Source organism: Syngnathus leptorhynchus, chromosome 8, assembly GCF_054491065.1.
Source record: "Syngnathus leptorhynchus isolate UIUO chromosome 8, UIUO_Slep, whole genome shotgun sequence".
In the NCBI taxonomy this organism is placed as follows: domain Eukaryota; kingdom Metazoa; phylum Chordata; class Actinopteri; order Syngnathiformes; family Syngnathidae; genus Syngnathus; species Syngnathus leptorhynchus.
Genome location: NC_141202.1, coordinates 12,803,658 through 12,816,160, shown reverse-complemented (window position 1 = coordinate 12,816,160; position 12,503 = coordinate 12,803,658).

The following is a 12,503-nucleotide window of genomic DNA, read 5'->3' as shown; positions in this document are numbered from 1 at the left end:
CCCGCCTCGCCGAAGTTTCCAAAGTGTAACATGTCGTCTGACAGCTTCCCGATTTTGTCAGTTCAACGGTAGCTCGCAGCGGCAGAACAAAATCAATAGGGGGAGTGGCTTGCAGGTCCCCTGATATGAAAGCGGATCCCAAACGGGAAAACGGGCCTGAGTGGTGGCAAGCGTGGAGGAGATGAGCGACTTCGGCACCTAAACAAATAGAAAGTGGAGTAGGGGGGAGAATGCAGCGAGGAGACGAGAGAGCGACGGGGAAACAGTTGTCGCCGCCGACTCGTATTGACTTTTCCCTCCTCCGCCGGTTCACGTGAGCACCAGATAAATTTGCAGTGAGCGAGCGAGTATGGCGAGGAGATACTGTGAGGGAGAAATGAGAAAATAAATGACTCTGGAAAGATATGACGATAGACTACACGCAGCTTTGAATCTGAACGGGAATTCCTGACGCACTCAACCAATTTGTCATTGGCCCCTGGCCCTGCCCCTCCCCTTCTCTCTTTTCAAGTCTCCTTGGTAGCAAAGTGCAGACCTTTGCGATTCTTCTTCGGGCCCGTCTCCTTTTTGGGCAGCGGCCATCGATCTGACTTTTGGCTAAATGTGTCTTTTGCCTCCATTCGAGTCCTTTTTGTCTGCGTAGTGCACGTCAAATCCGTCCCGCCGCCTCTTTTCAGCGGCCGAGCCCGCCTCCTCCCGTAAGCGCCATCAGATATCGCCTTTGCGCCGCCGCCGTCGGTCTATCAAAACGCGGCAGCAGAGAGGAAATGAGATGCATGGCGGAAAAAGAAGGAGCCGGGCCAGCCTCGAGGATGGCTGGGAAATGGCCGGATGAATGGAATGGAAAAGAGAAAAGAAAGAAAATGCAGCCTTAAAGTATAGCCCCTTGCTTTTATTTAATTTAGACGCCAGGCGAAAATCGATCCTGCCATTCGATACGCAATCCGAATCAAGGCGAATTAAGCGGGCGGAAATTAACTCTGAAAATATTTTTGATGGAGTGGCTTGTAGTCTCTGGGCCAAATGGACTGCAAAGTGGAACAAATGACAGGGGCCTAGTGGTGGAGACAGCGCCGCTCCATCTTCCATTAGGGCGTAATGGGATAGGTCCCGCCCCCCAGCTCCGCTCGCCGGCATTAATCAAAACAGCCGCTATATGAAGATTTATGGTTCTCCACTCCAGCGGAGCCGCTGCCCCGGCCACTTCTACGCCTGGATGTTTGAAGGGAGGGGGGGGCTCGTCCCCTGTCCTCCTTCCCTGCCTCCCCCTCCCTCCCTGCCTTCCTCCTATGGACCTTGCCTGCACCTTGCCGCTTTTTAATCTCAACACTGTGTCATGGCGTCCTGTCATCTGTGCTCAGCGCCGGTGAGACTTATGTCGACACACGAACATGCAAGCAGCCCGAACGGGCCTCGTTCATCCTTACCCCGACTTTGCTCATCTAGCGACAAACAATGCTAATTGCAATGAAGAATTGGAACTTTTTTTATTTACTTCAAGATTAGTTTGAAAAGAAAAGTAAAGACTACCCGCCTACAAGTGGGTCTTTCTTTTTTCTGGGTGGAGGGCCACAGGCTTTATTTAGGGGCGGGGGCAATGTGCCACACTTTATTACCAAAAGAAACTTGGGCAATGTCAAGTTTTTATTTTTTCCCTTAGGTTTTGGGGGCCGATATCGCCAGCCTCCGTGAGTACCCAATACCTGGTAGGGGTACTCACCCATCCCTACTTTTTGGACCCCTGTCAATCAAGCTTTGATCGCGGAAGAGGGAAAAAATTCTCAAATGATGTCCGATTCTGTTGTATCGGTAGTCACACTGAATTTGCTCTTTAAACAAGTTTCGTGGAGGAAAACAAATCAATCAGTTTAGTGTTTTCGTTGTCTTCAGTCGCTGGCTGATGGTCACCTCTTTCTCATTCGTGGGCGTGACCACTAGCAAGAAAGCAAAGTTAGCATTCTCATGGGGGGGCTGTGACAGGGACGACTTGCTCTCAACTTGGGACAAGTTTGGATGAGATGAGTGTGACTTGAGGTCGTGTTGTTTTCATACTCAGACTCTTCAAGTCCAGCTGAAGTTTGAGCTCGCCCACACCCGACCTGGCATCTTGTCGCCGCTTTCTCTCCTACCCTCTTTCCGTCCAGCCTGTCCTTTTATTTTTCCTCCCGCTCGCCGCCGTCCTCTGACTCCTCCATGCGGATAACAAATCCAGCACGGGCGGCATCTCGATCGCTATCCGGCTTTTCTTTTTCTTCTCCCGGTGAGCAAAGGGGAAGCTCGCTGCCAGTTTGGGTCTGCCCAAGGCTTTATTTAAATTAGAAACGCTTCAGTGTCCCCGTTGCCGGGGCGACTCTCCCGGCGGGCGGCCTCGAGGGTCCCGTCAATGCCAAACAACTTCATTTGCCGGATGGAAGCGGCGCAAAGCGGGAAACGAGGGAGGGGCGCGACTCCAGTTGCCATTTCCTCTCACGGCTCATTCCGCTTCGATTAAGAGGCGTGAGCGGCTTCGGGGACCCCAGCAACGGTGCAAAATGCGAGTGGATGAAAGGAAGCGATAGTGGAGCAAAAGTCTACACACCCTTGCAAAGAGTGGGTTTAGATGGTATACATAAATAAGACCAAGATAAATCGACAAAACATTTTTTTTCCACTCTTAGTCAACCTGCCGTGCTACTCAATTGAAAACCAACAGGAGGTAAAGTAAAGATGAACTAGGTTGCATAAGTGTGCACACCCTCCGATAAATGAAGGCCTGCCTGCGTTCAGTTCAAATAAACAAGATGTAATTGAAAGGATTGACTGTCCTGTCAGCAGTTAGTAAAACTGCTTGCCATCTTCTAGAATGTTGGACGGCTCCTGCAAAGAAAGATGAAATATTCCTCCCATTCTTGCTTGACAAACTTCTCCCCCCTGATTCCTTGACTGTATTTCTTCTTACTCGCCAGCAAAGGCTCAGCCATCATGGCTAATCATCGCCTCTGTTAACAGTGACCTCTTGTCCCAATAATCCTCCTATACTCACTCCCTGGGCTGTAATCCCCCCTCGCTTCCTCACAAGCCAACCCATTAACACACAATTATTTTTGGTGGTGGGGTGACAAGGGGCTACAAGGGGGGAGAGGTGTGGAGAACAGGGGGCGAATGTCTCTTTAATGGCTGAGTGACACAAGACGAGATCATAGATCATGGAGATTATTAATACCGCCGTTAAACAGCCACTCACGGGGGGCCCACAAACACGCACGCACCCACACACACACACACACACACACACACACACACACACACACACACACACACACACACACGCACGTCTTCATATGAACTGTCGTTCATGCTCGGCGAGTCGGCATCAATTTCACTTGGGTCGTTTAAACAATGCTCATTACGGGCATGCGAGGCTAAGAATCACATTTGCTTGTCGGGCTATTATTCACCGGGGCCTTTCCACCTAATGACGCTAATTGCAGCTTTGATCGGATGATGGCGTCGCACGGCGAGGTGAGACGTTCCTCGCCGGTAATGACCGGGGAAATGCCAGCAGCTCGCGGGGGAGAGCAGATTGAAATCCTGGGATGCGGCATGTGAGAGTGTCCATGACCTGTCTGTCCGTTTAACCGGCGGGATCCCGAGCTGGAGGGGAGGGGGGTCGGTTGCCGTCTCAGGGGAGAAGGGTCTGGGGAAATCAACTTTGGCCAAACAAGCGAAGAGCTCCGTGGCAGCTGGCAGCCAATCCCAGACACACTCGTTTATATGCAAAAGAGGATGGTACCGGACGGATGGGAGGGGACCTGCACCCTCCACAGTCTTGGGCTCGGCGCCGCTCTTGAGCCGTGTCTGCCATCTAGTTGTGAACGCTGCTAGTACAACTTAATGGATCAGCAACAGAAAACATTTTCATTCCTGTTTTTCTTCTTTTGCAGCAGCTGACAACAAAAGGCGGCTTGTAAAAGCAGCTGACTTGATCGCCCCATTATAGTGAACTCGCCGTGTGTGTGTGTGTGTGTGTGTGTGTGTGTGTGTGTGTGTGTGTGTGTGTGTGTGTGTGTGTGTGTGTGTGTGTGTGTGTGTGTGAGGGGGGGTTCTCTGTGAGTTCTGCCAGTGCCAGCTCATTGATTCCCTAACAAATCATCCTAATTAAACTGCCTTTTATTCATTCTGCAGTTTACATGGCGGCCGAGCGTTCGCTTTTGACAATCAATTGCAACATGCGCTTGCATAAAATCCTTGCTTTGTTTTTCTTGTGCAAAAACAAATGACATTGTGCGTTGGGCACTTGAAAGAAAAGCCTCGTTCAAGCACGCCCTACAGAATCTTCCTGCCTGGGCTTGTCATGATCTCGTTTTGTTGACTTTGCTTTGTCTTTTGTGTGTTCCATTTTCGTGGCTTGTCAGGTTTTTGTGTCCGCCCGGTGTCTTATGTCAACCAATCAGCTTCCTCCGGCCATTTGTGTCTTGTCCAAGTGTGCCTTGTCTCAGGATCAAGACAAAATGGTGGCTGCAACCGCGATGAATCCAGGAAGTTTAGGAACTACAATATCAACAATGGCCAAAAAAATAGGACGCTAAGTGGGAATCACATCACCACAAAAGGAACCAAGATGACTGGCGGCATTGTCAGACTTCACTAACACTACAAGACGGACTTCACTTTGGAAAAGTGAGCTGAGAAGCTGAAGGAGGAAGGAAGTCAAACCCAAGTTGTGGGGACAGCGGCGCTTTCCTTCAAATGCCAAAACCGCCAACCGAGCATCATTCTGGGTGAGTCGCTCAGTATCGAGATCCCACGGGGTGGCGGCAAAGTAATACTTATATTGCTTTGAGAAAATAGGTGAAAAAAGTCTACAAATATGCTAGGTTGAACTTTGCAGACTTTCCCGCCCTGGCATGTGGCCAAATAGCCCCATAGTCATTTTTCATCGAATTCCACAGCTCATGTCCCGTCACCCACCAAGCCCCGCCTCTTGAAGGCACACACATTAATATACATGCATACTGTGCAGCATTTTCTGTACATTTTATGCTTGCCCATAGAGTTGTATGTTTAAGAATGATTGGAGTGTTTAAAGCGCCTGTCAGAAGTTCAATTTGAAAAAACTTGCATGCAGATTTACACTTGTTGCAGAGTTTGTGGAGAGATGTTCTTTTGCATGTGTGACATTCTCAATTTCTATCTTTGTCCGTGAGCATTTTTAGTCGCGCGCTCTCATTAGATAATGAAAACGATGCAGTCCCGAGCTGCTTGGCTTCGCCGTGATGGATGTCTGTTTATGAGCCGTTCCACCGTGACATTTCTTCCTCGTCGATGTATCCATTCATCAGCAAAGCTTTTTTTTATGCTAATTTCCAAGCACTTAAAATCAAGCACCCCCCGAAACCATCTTGAACTAATTACACCACATCGCCTTCATTAAAATATCCAGACAGAATAGAGTCGTTATGCCTTTTCAAATTATTGATAACATCCTTTTGAACAGTGATTGATGGGCCAACTGTTAGGTGACGTCATGACTAAATAACGTGACAAAATGATCGGGCACGTGGCTGTTAATCATGAAGGTGGCGCTCTAGCGCATGCGCGTTCACGCGCGCTTCAGCTCAGCTACCGGCAATGGGAGCATCCCCCCACCCCACCCCCCGACCACCCCCCCATAAATAATATTCAAGTCGCTCTATTGTTAAGTGAAAAGTTGACTGGTGTTTGATTTTTCTCTCTGTCTCTCTCATGTGTGTGTTTTTTCTTCTTCTTTTTCCGCGGCGACCTCGGGTTAGGACTCATACATCACGGGATGACAGCTATAGAAAGGCCCTAAATTAGCAACTAAATCGAATATTGATCAGCTATGTGCCGCCCTGCGAGTCGCGCCTCCTTGCCGCTTCTACCCCTTTCTCCATCCGCCCCCTCCCTTCAAAAGAGAGCAAGAGAGAGGGAAAGTGGTGGGGGCAGCGGGTGGAAAAATGGTGGCTTCTTTCTACCGTTCTCGGATGTGCGCGTTCACACGCCCGCAAAAAAAAATAAAAAAATCCCCGCATTGTAATTCGAAATCAACTCGTTCCTAAAAGAAATATGCGTCATACCGAACAACAACAAATAAGTGCACATAGTAATCCAATGAAAAATGTAAATTGTTTAAAATAATTATTTTAAATAGTTTTAAGGGAAATTGACCATGGCGGAATTGGCACCTGCATCCACTGAACTTCAAGTTGTGCATACAGGCGACGTATTTGCTCATGCAAATAACATATCGAGAGCACACTTAAGTCAAATTAATAAATATCAATAAATAATATGATTCCAATTATTTACATCTTTTAAAAAAGCGATGACGCCTGTTCCTGTTGAGTGTCCGCCGGACGGTGGCGGCTGTCGCAAGCGAAGTGCACGAGCGGTCGCGGCGGCTCGGTGCGATTAACGCGGGTGTGCCGCTCCAACGCACAGTGAGGTCGCAGCCCAAGACAGGTAGGATCAAAGAATCGGCGGCGGGCATGGAGGGCAAGGTGCGTGGAAAAATCCGAGATGAGCAGCGGCTAATTGGATACAAGGCACTTAATGGCTCCTTAACTTCTGTATGCGCCACTATTGAGTCGTAACCATGTTTTTTTAAACACAATAACACACCAGTATTAATTAGACTTGAGATCCCCCCCCCCACCACCACCACCACCACACACACACACACACACACACACACACACACACACACACACACACACACACACACACACACACACACACACACACACACACACATTTTTATGTTCATTTAATGAAGGTGTCAGCAGCAGGTGTGCCTCACATATGTCAGAAATTCTGTATTAAAACCTCCCGGTGGATTAGGATGGACGCAACAACATTGTGGAGTGACCACGCGGCAGCACGTCTGTACTACTGCTCAGTGAAATGATGAGCTTTTCCGTTTGTGGGCGAACGGGAAGTCGTCGCAAAAGAAAGCCGACGTTCAGCGGCCTGCGTCTATTTCGGTCGCCTGTTTTCACCGTACGAGCATTTCACATGCAGGTGTCGGGCGTACGCTGCGTGTTGGGGTGTCGAGGCAAACTGGCAGACAGTCAAAAGCGCCTCTCCGGGACCCCGAATGGCAAAAGATGTTCCCTCGCACCTGCTTGCTGAGACAATTTAATGAGGTTCAGATAATGAAAGAGGAAGCCTGACAGGAAGCAAATCTAATCGCCAGATGCAACGTTACGACACTGCATTTAGGGAAAGAAGGAAAGAAGTGTGTTATTTTTCAAATGAGCTTTTCTTTTTCCCTTTCTATGGGCTCATCATAGTCAACGAATTTCATGAGACTTCAGATTCCTCGCGCAAGTAACGCTTTTGCTCATGATCATGTTTCTACCAATCAGCTAACACTTCTTTCCGACTCGGACACTGTGTCAGCGTAGACCCAACTAGAACCGAGGAGGACTTATCTATGTCGTGTTTTTTTCCTTCCTAGGTTTTGGTGGCTGGTCTTGGCAGCCTTCATAAGTACCTGATATTGTATCAGATCGGCCTGTTACCGATACCTGCTATCTGTATTGGCCCATCCCTAATGGGGAGTTTATTTGTACCTTCCTTATATGTAGTGTTAATTAAGTTTTCCACGTGCCTTGTATGGCCTTTTTGTAAGTAAATTCCTCGTTTTTTTTTCCCCCTGGAAGAATACTGCTACCTCCCCGCTTCCACCGTTTGCCACCTCGGAGTCGCTTGTTTTTACAACGTCTCTGTCGGCTTCTGCCAAGGTGCCATGACGGGCCCTGCAGGTGAACCGCACAACCACACACCTGTGAACAAGGTGTTATTTACATCAGGTGCGTTTCCCTGTTGAAACAAATGAAACTTAGAATTCCATCTTTTTGTGATGCCTCTTTAGCATAGAGCTACGTCATTTTGACTCTGATGCCACAAGCTCAAATTTCCCTTATACAAGCGTTTACTTCTTTTTACATTTTATTGACTTGTTAAAATGTTCAGAGATATTTTTTCCCGTACAGTTTCCTCACCTGGTCTGCGTAAAGATCATTTCTCTGTTGCACAGCTTCAGAGACTTTGATTTATATATTTAGTTTTTGTGACACACTGAGGCAGATCATTAATGATCAAAAGAACAGAGAGGAGGCGGCGGACAACGTTAAGTACAACTGACACCTGCAGACGCTGCGTTGGTAGCTACAAGCGGGCAGGTGGAAAGCTAAATAGAGAGAGATGGAAAAAAACAAGGTTCACAAAGAATTTAAAAAAAAAAAGTGGTGGTGAGAAAAGAAGGATGGAAGGCCGAGAAACAAAGACAGACGGGAGAGGGAAAAAAAGAGTGCATGCAGGCAAGAAGAAGGATAATTGCATTAGAAAGAAGAGAGGAAGGAAATGATTAGAGAAGTAGGGAGTGATATCCGATGGAGAGATGGAGGCAGACTCTCTTGCCTCCCACTGTTCAATACATGCTGACACTCCGGCCGTCAATACGCAACACGCCCGTGTGTGTGTGTGTGCGTGTGGTCGCCCGCGTGCTCATTGCCCGCGTGCTCTTGTCACATTTCCCTGAGGAACGCTTATTACATATGTCAATCTGCCTCTTTGCCCCTCAGCATCATCTTGAACTTCCTCCACCGGCACTCATTTCAACGCCTTTTTGAGTGTTTGAACACTTTTGAGACTCATGAAACGTATCGCAAGAGACATCTTGAATTCAGCACACGAGGCCCACTCGCGTGCTGTTTTTGCTGCGGTGGTTCTGACATCACTTGCTAATGTTTCCCAAATGAGAAAATTGTTTTTTTGCTATGCAAAGTTTGTTTATAAAATGAAGTGTTGTTTTCTCTTGTATTCATAAGTGTCCTTTTAACCAAGTAAAATGTTGCTGAATTACTCTCAGTGGGAAATCTGAATGGCAAAATGTGGGCTAGCTGCAGCCCTGCTTCAAGCACGACTAATCGAGTCATGCTTCATCCAACTCTTACTTGATGTAACTCGATTGTCACATTTTATTTATTTTCTACTCACAACTTGCATTCAGGTGCAAAAGTTTTGCTATCCAACCACATATCTCTCATGACCTCCTCCTGCATCTCTCACCTGCCTTCCCCATTTTGCACTTTCTCTCTCTCTCTCTCTCTCTCTCTCTCTCTCTCTCTCTCTCTCTCTCTCTGGGCGAGCAGGCCACCCTTTTTGTCATTGACCCTTGCCCCCGGGCGTCTGGGCATCGACTGGCTCGCTCCGTGTCACTGGAGCTCGCTGTCAATACTTACCAGGTTTGGCCACCCTCTGCGCTGTGGTCGGAGAGTGGAGAGGGGAGTGGGAAGGCGGCTTGGGGGAGCTACACGAGATGCTTCACGGCACAGGGAGATAAAGTCAAAATGAAGAGAGGCGGGGCGGGGTTGGGGGGGGGGCAAAGTGTCGCTGGGTTGTTGCACTCTGCTGGAGCCTGAACTGTACATTTGATGAAAACTGGCTTTTACTATCCAATACAAGTTCTTTCTTCAATAAAGAAAAAAAAAACAGCAGCCAACAGTTCCAGGAAGTCCGCTAGCCAGATTGCAGCACAATTTCAAAACAGTTTCCCAAAGGAAATCGTGTTTGAAACAGTCATCATCGTAGAACTTTTATTCCTTGTACAAGAAATGCTTGAAACGGCCTTGCGGTCATGCAAATGTAGAAAATAATGCAATTTATGAGACAGAAGTCAGTGATGAGTCAGCAATTTACTCTCCACGTATATGGTAAACGGCGACGTCGTCAGAGCTGTCGACAGGTTCTGTCAAGCTCGTCTGAACGGGTCACCAATGAGCGACTCCTTCCTCAGTTTGTCACGTGAAGCTCATCTTGGACCATTTTCATCTTTGACGTCCTCGTGTTTGTCATGCGTAGCGTTGGCTCCAACAAAATGTGTTTCTGCTCTATATGAGAGGCGACATGGAGAGCAAGGGAGTGAGAAGGACGTAGCAGCAGTTGGGGGGGGGGCGTGTGTGTGTGTGCGTGCGTGCGTGCGTGTGTGTGTGGGGCGGCGGGCCGAAGGGGTGGGCGCGGGGCGGGGGTCTTTTCCTCGTCGACAGTTTGACTGATGACATGCATTAAACAGTTAATCTGTCTGATTGAATGTTTGCTTCCTCCAAATTGAAACATTAAACAACAAGGCGAGGGAGAGAGGGGGGGAGGGCGAGGCGCCCAGAGCGGGATATGGCTTCATCTATTGCCCAAATCATGTAAAGCATGAGACTGGAATATATAATACTGTCCTGGCAGACGCCAAGAGGGGCGAGCCAGATTGGAAGGGACAGACCGAGAGAGAGAGTGTGAATAAGGGGGCGAGCGATGAGGATGGAGCTCAAAGGAAGGAAAAGATGAGTCAAGCGGAAGAGGATGTGGCAGAAGAAGCCCTCAGAGAGACAAAGGTCCACCAAGACAACAGTCAACGGCACCAGCTTAGAAGCTTTCCCTCAACTTCTTTTGACAGAAACAGTTGAGCTTCACTGTCGTCTTTTCTCACCGTCAGCAAACAATTTTGTCAGGTTTCAAAACTTGATTGCAAAGCTACATATATATGTTTTAAAAATCTAGCCAGTGAATTAAAACAAATACCAAATTCCTCCTTTGTGAGTTTGGAGTTGCTTGTGTGGTAAAAGCGTGACAGCCAAGACGAGTAAACGCTCCGTGTGTCCGCAATGAACAGAAAAAGGGGGAGGGGGGCAAGCGATTGTCTGACCCCGCGGCCGCTAATGTGATGTCATTTAGCCTCCGTCCGACCTTGTCCACTGGCAGGGTTCATCGCCGACACCGGCGCTCCAAATGGGCTTCCCTTTGTCTCAAGTGCATATTCTCCTTCGGCCAAATAGCCATCATTTTCTGCAAGCGACTCGTTGTGTCGCGCTGCCGTAATTGCCCCGAAAGCCCACGCTGGCCAGTCCGTCGGGTCCTGATGAGCGCGTGACTTTAAAGCCACTTTAGCGAGCGGAGCGCCGCGAGCCAGGGAGAGACAACAGCGGGAAGATGAACACATTAATGGATAGCTTGCAAGATGGACGGATAAATTGATAGATCTTTTAGAGAAGGTCAAACTTCTGTGCCCACAATGCGAGACCATCACCAAGAGAAGAGAAATTGATTGCCGCTCACAATGGCGGTGAAATGACTGCAGAAATAATTTTCTGGGCAATGAGCATTGTAGGAGGTGTGAGTGGAAAGTGCAACGCTTTCCCCCCCCAAAGGGGAGAAAATGGCTCGCGCAAAAACGGCTGTCAAGTGGAGTTGTTGCCGTTTCTTTGCCGTCTTGTTTGTTCCACTCCTCTGTGCGTGTGTGCGTGTGCGTGTGTGCGTGTGTGTGGGTGTGTGTATGTGCGTGTGTGCGTGCGTGTGTGCGTGTGTGTGTGTGTGTGTGTGTGTGTGTGTGAGCGTGTGTGTGTTTGCGCATCTGTAAGTGGACATTCAATATATAAGTGGGAAAACTCCATTGACAGGCTAACAAGAATTAGCATCGCTATTGCAGTCATTTTAAACCAACTTTCCATTGAATACAAACATGGCCGTAAGACTTACAAATAGCAATAATCACGGATTGCCTCCATCACTGTCAAAATAAACATAAAACAAAAAATGTTTTGTTGTGTATTTAAAACAACCAACATTTCCTTAGGAATGGCTAATGCTAGCATGTAATGGACGACTCCGCCGACAAGCTAATGCTTAGCCTTCATAGTTGCTGTGTTGGCACCTTATAACTAGCAGACATTTGTTTGGTTTTCTTTAGCCTCTATGAAAAATGATAATTATTAAATAAAAATCAAATCACAGTTGTAGAAGTACTACAAACAAAGCACGTCCACTTTTAAGGATACTTCAATTTGAAATGGCGCAATGTATCACAAGATTATATGGCTTCTGTAGTGACCAATTGTTCACGCCTTGTCACTGTTGTTTTAAATACATCCTTAACGCAAGAGAATATGCCAAGCGTCCCCTGGAGACTTGGACTAAACGATCATTTTCTTAACGCCACCCCCTCTGCAAAAATGATAATTAGCTCGCCTCCTTTGACATATTAAGCCATCATCTCACCAGATCTATTCCATAAACAAATCTTTCACTTCTTCCTTCCTCCCGCAAACTACGCCCAGACTGATGGAGGCGGGTGCCCCACAATCAGGGTTTTTGGGGGGGGTGCAGACAGAGATGGATCAGAGGCGGTTATGTGGATAAACAGACTGAAGTTGATTGCTAGCGCAGAGAGGGGCCATTACCGCGAAGCCGTACGCTAATCATAATGAATCACTTACTTATTAAGCGTTAATTACGCCACACAAATGCATCCCGAGCGCTTGATGGAGACGAGGGCTGTCTGCCGCTCGTCCCGTCCGCCGCTCGTCCGGACCGCATTAATTCATCCTTATTTATTAATTTGTCTCATTAAAACAACAAGGCTGTGAAGTCGGAGCGCTGCAAACAACTGGGGGGGGGGGGGTTTCCATCATACGCCTCGAGCGCCTTTAAGCATTGCCCTGCTATTTGGT